Source organism: Microtus ochrogaster, unplaced genomic scaffold, assembly GCF_000317375.1.
Source record: "Microtus ochrogaster isolate Prairie Vole_2 unplaced genomic scaffold, MicOch1.0 UNK1, whole genome shotgun sequence".
NCBI classification, from domain to species: Eukaryota; Metazoa; Chordata; class Mammalia; order Rodentia; family Cricetidae; genus Microtus; species Microtus ochrogaster.
In genome coordinates, this window is record NW_004949099.1 from 34748398 (window position 1) to 34758339 (window position 9942).

Genomic DNA, 9942 nt, shown 5'->3' on the forward strand with positions numbered 1-9942 from the left:
AAAACTAGTTCCAGGACAGGCTCCAAAGCTACATAGAAACCCTGTCTCGAAGAAAAAGTGTCTAAACAATATAAATTTCATGATGTTTGAGCATGCCTTTTGTTATTACATCTAATTTTTTTTTACATTATCTGTCTGTGCTCAGATTCCCCATTCCAACTCTCACCCCGTCCCATCATTTATTTGTATTGGTGTGATTTCAAATGGTAACCAAGTAAGGGTAAATTCTGAGAATGAATACTGAAAATCCAGAGGAAAATTAACAAATAAATGGTAGCCAAACCTGTTTCTCATATTTTACTTGCTATCTATAACATAAAAAGCTAAGCTGAAAGGATGATTTTATTGGTGGTATGGTTAACCTGTTATCACTGCTGAGAAAGGGGTGTGTGTGTTAGAAATACAGAGTATGGAAGAAGTAATTCTTGATGGTTTTTTCTTTAGTTTTTTTTTGGGGGGGGGGGGGCCGAGACGGTTTCTCTGTAGCTTTGGTGCCTGTCCTGGACTAGTTTTGTAGACTAGACTGGCCTCGAACTCACAGAGATCCGCCTGCCTCTGCCTCCCAAGTGCTGGGAATAAAGGCGTGCACCACCACCGCCCGGCTTCTTGACAATTTTATATGTCTGTTTTTAAAGATGACCTATTTAGCACAGGTTTACCTGTACTCCTTTAACTTGGGATCCTCCTGCATCAGTTATAAGCATGTCCTGTTTTCATCAAGAAACCATAACCAAAAGACATCCTTTCTTTGCCCCCTCTCAAACAGTGGAGATGGTACATCCACCACTGAGCTATAATTCCAACCACTGTTCTACTTTAACCTTTAAGTTGCCCAAACAAACCTTGAACTTACTCTGTAGCCCAGGTGATCCTTGTGCTTTTCATTGTGTCTGGTTTGAGCTGTCATGTAGTTAGTGATATAAACCTACAACTCTAGATCTTTATTACTTTGGTTCTTAGGACTTGCTCCCTTTGCTGAGAACCAACAATGGGGAAGCTTCCTTTTTCCTTTGGCCTTCTAATGCTCACAAGTAATTTAAGCCGGGGCTGGAGAGATGGCTCAGCGGTTAAGAGCATTGCCTGCTCTTCCAAAGGTCCTGAGTTCAATTCCCAGCAACCACATGGTGGCTCACAACCATCTGTAATGAGGTCTGGTGCCCACTTCTGGCCTGCAGGCATACACGCAGACGGAATATTGTATACATAATAAATAGGGGGAAAAATAATTTAAGCCCAAGTTACCTAAGAGTAAATGATGGTTGTGGCACATGCTTTTAATCCCATTACTTGGGAGGCAGAGTCAGGAGGACCTTGGAGTTTGAAATCAGCCTGGTCTGCAGAGTAAGCTCCAGGACAGCCAGGACTAACCCTATCTCACAAAAGCAAACAAACAAAAAAAAGTAAATTGCTGATCATATGGTAGTGCCTACAATAGTATTGATCGCTGGTAGCTTTAAGAAGTGTGTGGTAAAAAGAAAAAAAAAGTGTGTGGTTCCACACATTTAATGGGAGGAGAGCTGGTGAGAATAGGGTGGGGGGAAAACATGGCTATCTCTTAGCTTTTAAGTGATTTTGAAGGATATTTGAAATTTCTGTGAGTACCATTGAGTAAATGATGGTTGGTGCCTCATTGCTCCTGTACATTATTGACCCTTTCTACTCTTTACATTTAGTTTACACTTTGATCCACTGTTCATCCTAAAGATAGGAGGAAATCTGGTGATGGTGGTGACTCACACTTTAATCCCAGCCCTCAGAAGGCAGAGGCTGACAGATCTCTGAGCTTCAGGCCAGCTTGTTAAACAGAGGACAGGCAGGACTACAGCCTGAAAGCCCCTGTCTCAAAAAGGGGGGGGGGGGGAACGACTACCAACCCAAATCATTATAACCAAATTAATTAAAGCAAGGTTTTTTTTTTTATTCATGTACATATGCTGCTTCCACCTAAGGTGGAGTTCTAGAGGTCAGCATTGGATGAGGAAGAAAAGACTTTTTGTCAGGTAGGTATAGCAAGGAGAATAATAATAGATATTCATAACAGAGTAGTCATAGGCTGTCATACAACTCTAAAACAAAAGTAGGGTTGCAAGATTATTACAACTTTTTGAAACAAAGACATGATTGCCATTCCTGGAACAGGCAATACAAAACCAACCATTTGTAGTTAAGTTACAGGTGGAACATAGCTCAGTCCTTGAAAAACTGGTAATCATGAACAGGAATGAACCTAGTTTGTCTTTTCTATAAGATGGCTTTTAAAACTAAAATGAAGGCAGGCTGATTCTTCACTTTCGGGGTCTAGTCCAGGCATAAATCATTTCTTGAACCAGAGTAGAGACGTGGGAATAATTGAGGCACAGTTTATATGGCAATATCATGAGGGAGTCTTAAGGTTCATTTAAATCCTGAAGATTACCCACATTTATTATCCAAGCAACTTTTATGTCAAAAGGTAAGCTGAGGGGGAAGTTTATTAGCAGTCTTTTGGTAGTGGAGGAGAATGACTCAGGTCTTATCCACAGCTGTGGCTGCTCTGTCAGGCAGACTGAATAACACCTCTTCCCCAGGTGACCTCCTAAATTACAACAGAAGGAGCAGAACAACATTAGCATATCTTGACCCTTTGCTTGGGATGGTGTCAGGTTGTCTCAAAACCACTATCAAAAGCTGAGCCACCATAACCTGTGTGGAAGGTGCAAATTGTCAGAATTCTGACTGCCAGTACAGTTAGGAATATCCAGCTCCTACAATCCATTCTTTTTTGTTAATTTTAATAAAACCTGTGCTTCTGCAACAGGACAGATGATCACTTCTGCCTTAGGCAAAGACATTATCTCTGCCAACCCTCTTTCTCTCCTTTGGCTTATACCATTAACATTAACTTTGTATTCAACATAAATATCTATTTGGAGCACCAGGTTACAATTCTGGGTAATGTGTTGCCCAACAAGATAGAGTTAACAAAAAACATGACTAACATTCCATTTGTACAGAAGGAAACCAAAGTAAGTCGTTACATGAAATGAATTCAGATAATTGAATTTGTTCTCAGCCCTGATAGCACAATAGAGTCACCTAGAGAGCTTTTAAACATTTTCATTTACTTACTGGTAAGATATGAGTGTGGAGGCCAGAGGCAACTTGCAGGAGTCAATTCTCTCCCACCACGTGTCTGTGGGGCATTCTAGATGACTGAATCTCAGGAGTTCTCAGGGTGCCACTCAGCTATCAGTATATCACTTTCTGAATATAGGATTCAATAATTTCTTTTAGAAACTTGCAGAATTATACAAGTATCACCATACATACAAACCGCACAGTGTTTCCATTGCCCCCATTTATACTTGCTCTCTCTGTCCACTCCCAATCCCAAGCAATATATAGATTTGCTTTTTCTAGTATCAGGATTTCCTTCCTTCCTTCCTTCCTTCCTTCCTTGTTTTATTTTGTTTTGTTTTTGTATTTCAAGACAGGGTTTAACTGTGTGGTCCCAACTGTCCTGGCTGTCCTGAACTCTTTGCAGACCACATTGGCCTCAATTGGCCTCAGGCTCACAGAGATTCATCTGCTTTTGCTTTCTGGGTGCTAGAATTAAAGGCATGTGACACCACGCCTGGCCAGGAATTCTTTTTAAGTTCTCAGTTTATTTTATAGGCAACTAACATGGAGGACTACAGATTTAAATTCATTCATTCGTTTGTTTATTTGTTATTTATTTATTTATTTATTTATTTATTTATTTATTTATTGTGTATTGGTGTTTTGCCTACTTATATGTCTGTGTGAGGATTCTGGATCCCCTGAAACTGGAGTGACAGACAGTTGGGATCTGATATGTGGGTTCTGGTAATTGAACAGGGTCCTCTAGGAAGAGCAGTCAATGCTCTTAACCACTGAGTCATCTCTCCAGCCTCCTTTAAATTCATTTGAGCAACTTTAGTGAATACTAAGAATGACATCTAAGTAATAAGAACATTGCACACATTTTTATGCTTATGGCCTCTCCCATCCTGATGCAAGGATCCCTCACCAGTATGATTGAGATCATTAATTTGGTAATGGAACTTGCTCAATTATTCTAGTTCCCCTTTATACATTTTAGTATTACATTCAAAATTACCTCCCATTCTCTCCCCAGGATCTTTTTAAAACATTTCTAGCCAGGTGTGGTGGTCCACTCCTTTAATCCCAGCACTCTGGAGGCAGACACAGGTGTATCTCTTGTGAGTTTCAGGCCAGCCTGGGCTGCAAAACAGACTTTGTTTGTTGTGGTAGTGGTGGTTTATTTTTTATTGATATTTATTGAGCTTTACGTTTTTCTCTGCTGCCCTCCCTGTCTTTCCCTTCCCCCCGCTTCAACCCTCCTCCCAAGGTCCCCATGCTCCCAATTTACTCAGATCTTGTCTTTTTATACTTTTATACTTTCTACTTCCCACGTAGATTAGATCTATGTAAGTCTCTCTTAACGTCTGTATTGTTTTCTCTGGGATTGTGGTTTGTAGGCTGACTTTCTTTGCTTTATGCTTAAAAACCACCTATGAGTGAGTACATATGATAATTGTCTTTCTGTTTCTGGGTTACCAAACTCAAAATAATCTTTTCTATTTCCATCCATTTTCCTGCAAAATTCAAGCTGTTATTTTTTCTGCTGTGTACTATTCCATTGTATAAATATACCACATTTTTCTAATCCATTCTTCGATCGAGGGGCATTTAGGTTGTTTCCAAGTTCTGGTTATGACAAACAAAGCTGCTATGAACATAGTTGAGCACATGTCCTTGTGACACGATTGAGCATCTTTTGGATATATACCCAAAAGTGGTATTATTGGGTCTTGAGGGAGGTTGTTTCCTAATTTTCTGAGAAATCGCCACACTGACATCCAAAGGAGCTGTACCAGCTTGCATTCCCACCAGCAATGCAGAAGTGTTCTCCTTTCCCCACATCCTCTCCAGCATAAGTTGTCATCAGTGTTTTTGATTTTAACCATTCTTATAGGTGTAAGATGGAATCTCAGAGTTGTTTTGATTTGTATTTCTCTAATGATTAAGGATGTTGAATATTTCCTTAAGTGTCTTTCAGCCATTTTAGATTCCTCTGTTGAGAGTTCTCTGTTTAGGTCTGTCCTCCATTTTTTAATTGGATTATGTGATCTTTTGGTGTCCAATTTCTTAAGTTCTTTGATATTTTGGAGATCAGATCTCTGTCTGATGTGGGGTTAGTGAAGATCTTTTCCCATTCTGTAGGCTGTTGTTTTTTCTTGTTGACGTGTCCTTTGCTTTACAGAAGCTTTTCAGTTTCAGAAGGTCCCATTTATTAGTTGTTTGTCTCAGTGTCTGTGCTGCTGGGGTTATGTTTAGGAAGTGGTTCCCTGTGCCAATGTGTTCAAGAGTACTTCCCACTTTCTCTTCTATAAGGTTCAGTGTTGCTGGCTTTATGTTGAGGTCTTTGATCCATTTGGACTTGAGTTTTGTTCATGGTGTTAGATATGGGTCTATTTTCATTTTTCTACATTTGATATCCAGTTATGCCAGCACCACTTGTTAAATATGCTTTCTTTTTTCCATATGATATTTTTTGCTTTTTTATCAAATATCAGGTGTTTGAAGATGTGTGGATTGATATCCAGGTCTTCTATTCGGTTCTATTGGTCCTCCTGTCTGTTCTTATGCCAGTACCAGGCTATTTTCAGTACTGTTTAAATCCTTTTTTATAAGTTGCCTTGGCCATGGTGTTTTGTCATAGCAATAGAACAATAACTAAGATAAACCTTTGGAATTGTTGTTGCCTTGGACATAAGAATTAGGTTTTAATTTTATACCTTTATATTAGAATCTCAACATTTTTTGATAAGCCTTACCAATTTCCAACGTGGGTTATATTGTGGAGTACTAATTTCTCTCTTGTGTTCTCTTCAGTCTGTCTAAACTCACGGTCAAGACAGAGCAAATTCTCCAGTTAAAGCTGTATTTCTATTTTAAAATATGAGAGGATGACAGGCAGTCACTGGTGTAGTGAACCTTGCGTTTTCCCAAGGTCCCCAGAAGACACAGACTGGACAGAGCACACAAATTAGGTCCCAAACAGCCACCCGTAGCCACCCGTGCGCTTCGAGAGCTAAGCACCTGGATAGCTACCTCAGCATCTCTTCATAAAATGGTTTTTTTGGTTAAATATCAAGCTAGATTTCCTTGAACAGTAGATTTCCCTTCTGTTTACTCTGTCTGCACAATACCCAGTTTTAAAAGGACAAATGGGGAGATTAAGTTAAACCACAGATTCTGAAACCTAAATAAAGAACAACAGATAACAAAGTCAAACACTGTTTTGTCCTTTATTATTTTTTTTCTTCTTTTTTTTTTTTTTCGAGACAGGGTTTCTCTGTGGCTTTGGAGCCTGTCCTGGAACTAGCTCTGTAGACCAGGCTGGTCTCGAACTCACAGAGATCCGCCTGCCTCTGCCTCCCGGGTCTAGGGAAACTGGAGATGTGACCGGACGAGTGATGAACGGGTGCTTAAAAGAAATGCCACACTATCTCAGAACTGAGAAATAGATATTTATTTAGGGGTAAACTCACAAATCAGGATTCTCTGCTTGAACTGTGGATGGAGATCGAATCCAAACAATCCAAAGGAGCAGTCAGCCAGAAGGAGCAAAGGGAAGGAAAAATGGGCAGACGCAGGCTCGGCAGCCGTGTGTGTGTGTGTGTGTGTGTGTGTGTGTGTGTGTATAAGAGGCCATGCCCCAGTAGGCGGGTAATTACAAGCTGCAAATCTTCCTACAGCATGGAGAGATGGTTTAGTGGTATAGAGCACTTGGCACTCTTCCAGACGACCCAGGGTCAATTCTCAGAACCCATATTAGTGGCCCATAACTGTCTATAACTCCAGTTCCAAGGGATCTGACACCCTTTTTTTCATCCACGGGCACCAGGTATGCATGTGGTGCACAGATATATATGAAGGCAAAATGCCCTTACACATAAAATATAAAGTAAAATAAGATATTTTAGTTAGAACCTTTCTAGTAAGAGTTTCCACTGGGTGGTGGTGGTACACACCTTTAACCTCACCACTCAGGAGGCAGATACAGGTGAATCTCTGTGAGTTCAGGGCCAACCTGGTCTATAGAGTGAGTTCCAGGACAGCCAGAGCTATACAAGGAAACCCTGTCTGGGGGGGGGGGGAGAAGAGTTTCCATACAATTCACCCAATGCTAAAGAGCTAGAGAGGGATTAATAGCCCCGGAGGCCATTCTGATCGTGATCATAATGGCGATACCCACAGAAAGAGCTGACCTGAGCTTGTAGGAGCATACTGACTCCAGACTGACAGCTGGGGAACTTGCATAGGTCTGAATGAGGCCCTCTGAATATGGGTGACAGTTGTGTGGCTTGGGCAGTTTGTGGGGCCACTAGCAGTGGGATCAGAATTCATCCCTAGTGCATGAACTAGCATCTTGAAGCCCATTCCCTACGGAGGGATACCTTACTCAGCCTAGATACAGGGGGTATAGAACCTTGGTCCTGCCTTGGTTTGGAAGGAGTAGGAAGAGGGGAGTGAGAGGGAACTGGGATTGGTATTTAACATAAAAAATATTGTTTAAAAAAAAAGATTTAAATTATGTGTTTGTTGTGGTCCAAGAAAGCTTGTGGTCTACAAACTTTCTTGTAGTCAAAATAATGGATTCTGGGTTGTCCCTCTGGCCCTAGGTAGAGATATGACTTTCAGATATGTCAAGAATTTATATAATATTCTCTTCCATTAAGATTTAATCCAGAGAGCCCTGTCAGTCAGCTCCCAGGAAGAATCAGGAAAGCTGATTTCCCTGAAGTCATGTTACAGAGCTGGCAGGAATAATTATCCCTAGATGAGATAATGTTCTTACCTTCCCCCAAAGCTCCCCACCCTGGCATCTGCTTACAGAGTTCCTCCCATGCCGCACTGCTAAGCTTGCTCACTTTTCTGAGTTTTCCTAGCTTGATACTGACTATCAGTAAAGATTGTGCATGCAGGACTGGAGAGATGGCTCAGTGGTTAAAAGTACTGAATGCTCTTCCAGAGGACCTGGGTTCAATTCCCAGCACCTACATGGTGGTTCACAACTGTCTGTAGACCCAGTTCTGAGGAATGCGACACCCTCTTCTGGCTTCCGTGGGCACCAGGCATATATGCAGGTAAAAACACTAATATATGGCCATCAGCAGTGGTGTACGTCTTTAATCCCTGTAGGCAGAGGTAGGTAGATCTCTGTGAGTTCAAGGCCAACCTGGTCTCTACAGAGGTTGTTCCAGAACAGCTAAGGCTACACAGAGAAGCCCTGTCCCAAAAAACAACAACCAAAACTTGCATATAAATGAACTGATTAATTAAAATTTAAAAAGATTACATATCTAGTAATGCAATAACAGGTAACCATGAAGGTGTGGAGAGCCTCCTGCCATGAACTTGTGTTATCTTGCTTCAGCCATAAAGTGAGGCACTCTTCGAGTGCAGAGGTTATCTTCGGTCTGAGCTCATAAAAACATGCAATGCAAGCAGGCTATGAGCCAATGTCCTTTGACACTGCCTCTGTCCACATTAACTCCTTCAGCCCAGACTGTAGGCGTCACCGTGAGGTGCGGCAGATCAGACGCCCGAAGGAGAAAGGACAAGGGGCTGATTTCTATCTGGTTCTTCAGGACACATAAACCACACAGACACCTGCAGCTGAGAGGCTCACTCAGAAGTGTGAGGAAACAGCTCAGTCGGTAAAGTGTGTGACCAAGAATGACAACTTGATAGCCTAGTGATGGTGGTAGCACACACCTTTAATCAGGAGGCAGAGACCAGGCTGGCCTTGAACTCACAAAAATCCACCTGCCTCTGCCTCCCAAGTGCTGGGATTAAAGGCGTGCACCACCACTGCCCAACATGAAATCAATTTTTAAGAGGGGCTAGAGAGATGACTCACTGGGTAAGACCACTGGCTACTCTTCCAAAAGGCCCAAATTCAGTTCCCAGTACCCACGTGGCAGTTCACATCCAGCTGAAACTCCAGCTCCAGGAGATCGGACACCTTTGGACCTCTGAGACCACTAGACATGCATGTGGTACACATACATACATGTAGGCAAGACATTCATATATATATAATATGTATATTTAAAAATAATAAAACAAAGGGCAATTGAGGAAGATACCCAACATGGGTTTCTGTTCTCCACATGTATTTGCACACACGTGCACATGAAATTGGCATGTACAGTGTGCATACATCCACTTGATCTACACAAATACACATGACAATATGATAACCAAGTCAGGATGACTCTGGGGGCAAGGAGGAGAATAGAAAATTCAATCTGATTGATTGCTGGTTGTCCACTTTCCTAGACTGACAGATGCCTAAATATTTCCTCATCTCACGAGTTAAACAATCCGACAGTGTGGTCAAGGACCTAAAAGGAGCAGAAAAGTAGAAGCACCTCTCAGAACTGTCAGAGGGAGATACACACCCCCCACCTGCCGCAATGCTTGATAATGAAGTGGACAAAACAATACTCTCTGTGCATGTCAGCTTCTTTCCCAAGCCACCGCATTAATTTCTCAATGGATTCGTGAGCAAAGTGGCCTTGGTGACAGAGACGGAGGGTGTCCAAGAGCAGATCAAGATCTCCCCCACTGAAAGTGGGAACTGCTTCTGATGAGTGGTCCCTGACTAACAGTATATGCCAATGGCGAAGTCCAGGCGGAGTTGTTTCCCTAGGCCACCATCCGGACGGTAATGGCAAGTTGATGACCTTTGCCCTCCCCCACCACTGTGAGAGGAGAAAGCTGTCCTCCTCTTTCCTGCCCAGTGCTTCTGCCAGCACCCCTATCTGTAGACACAGGGACTGTCCTGTTCACCAGCACCCCTATCTATCTGTAGACACAGGGACTGTCCCGTTCACCAGCACCCCT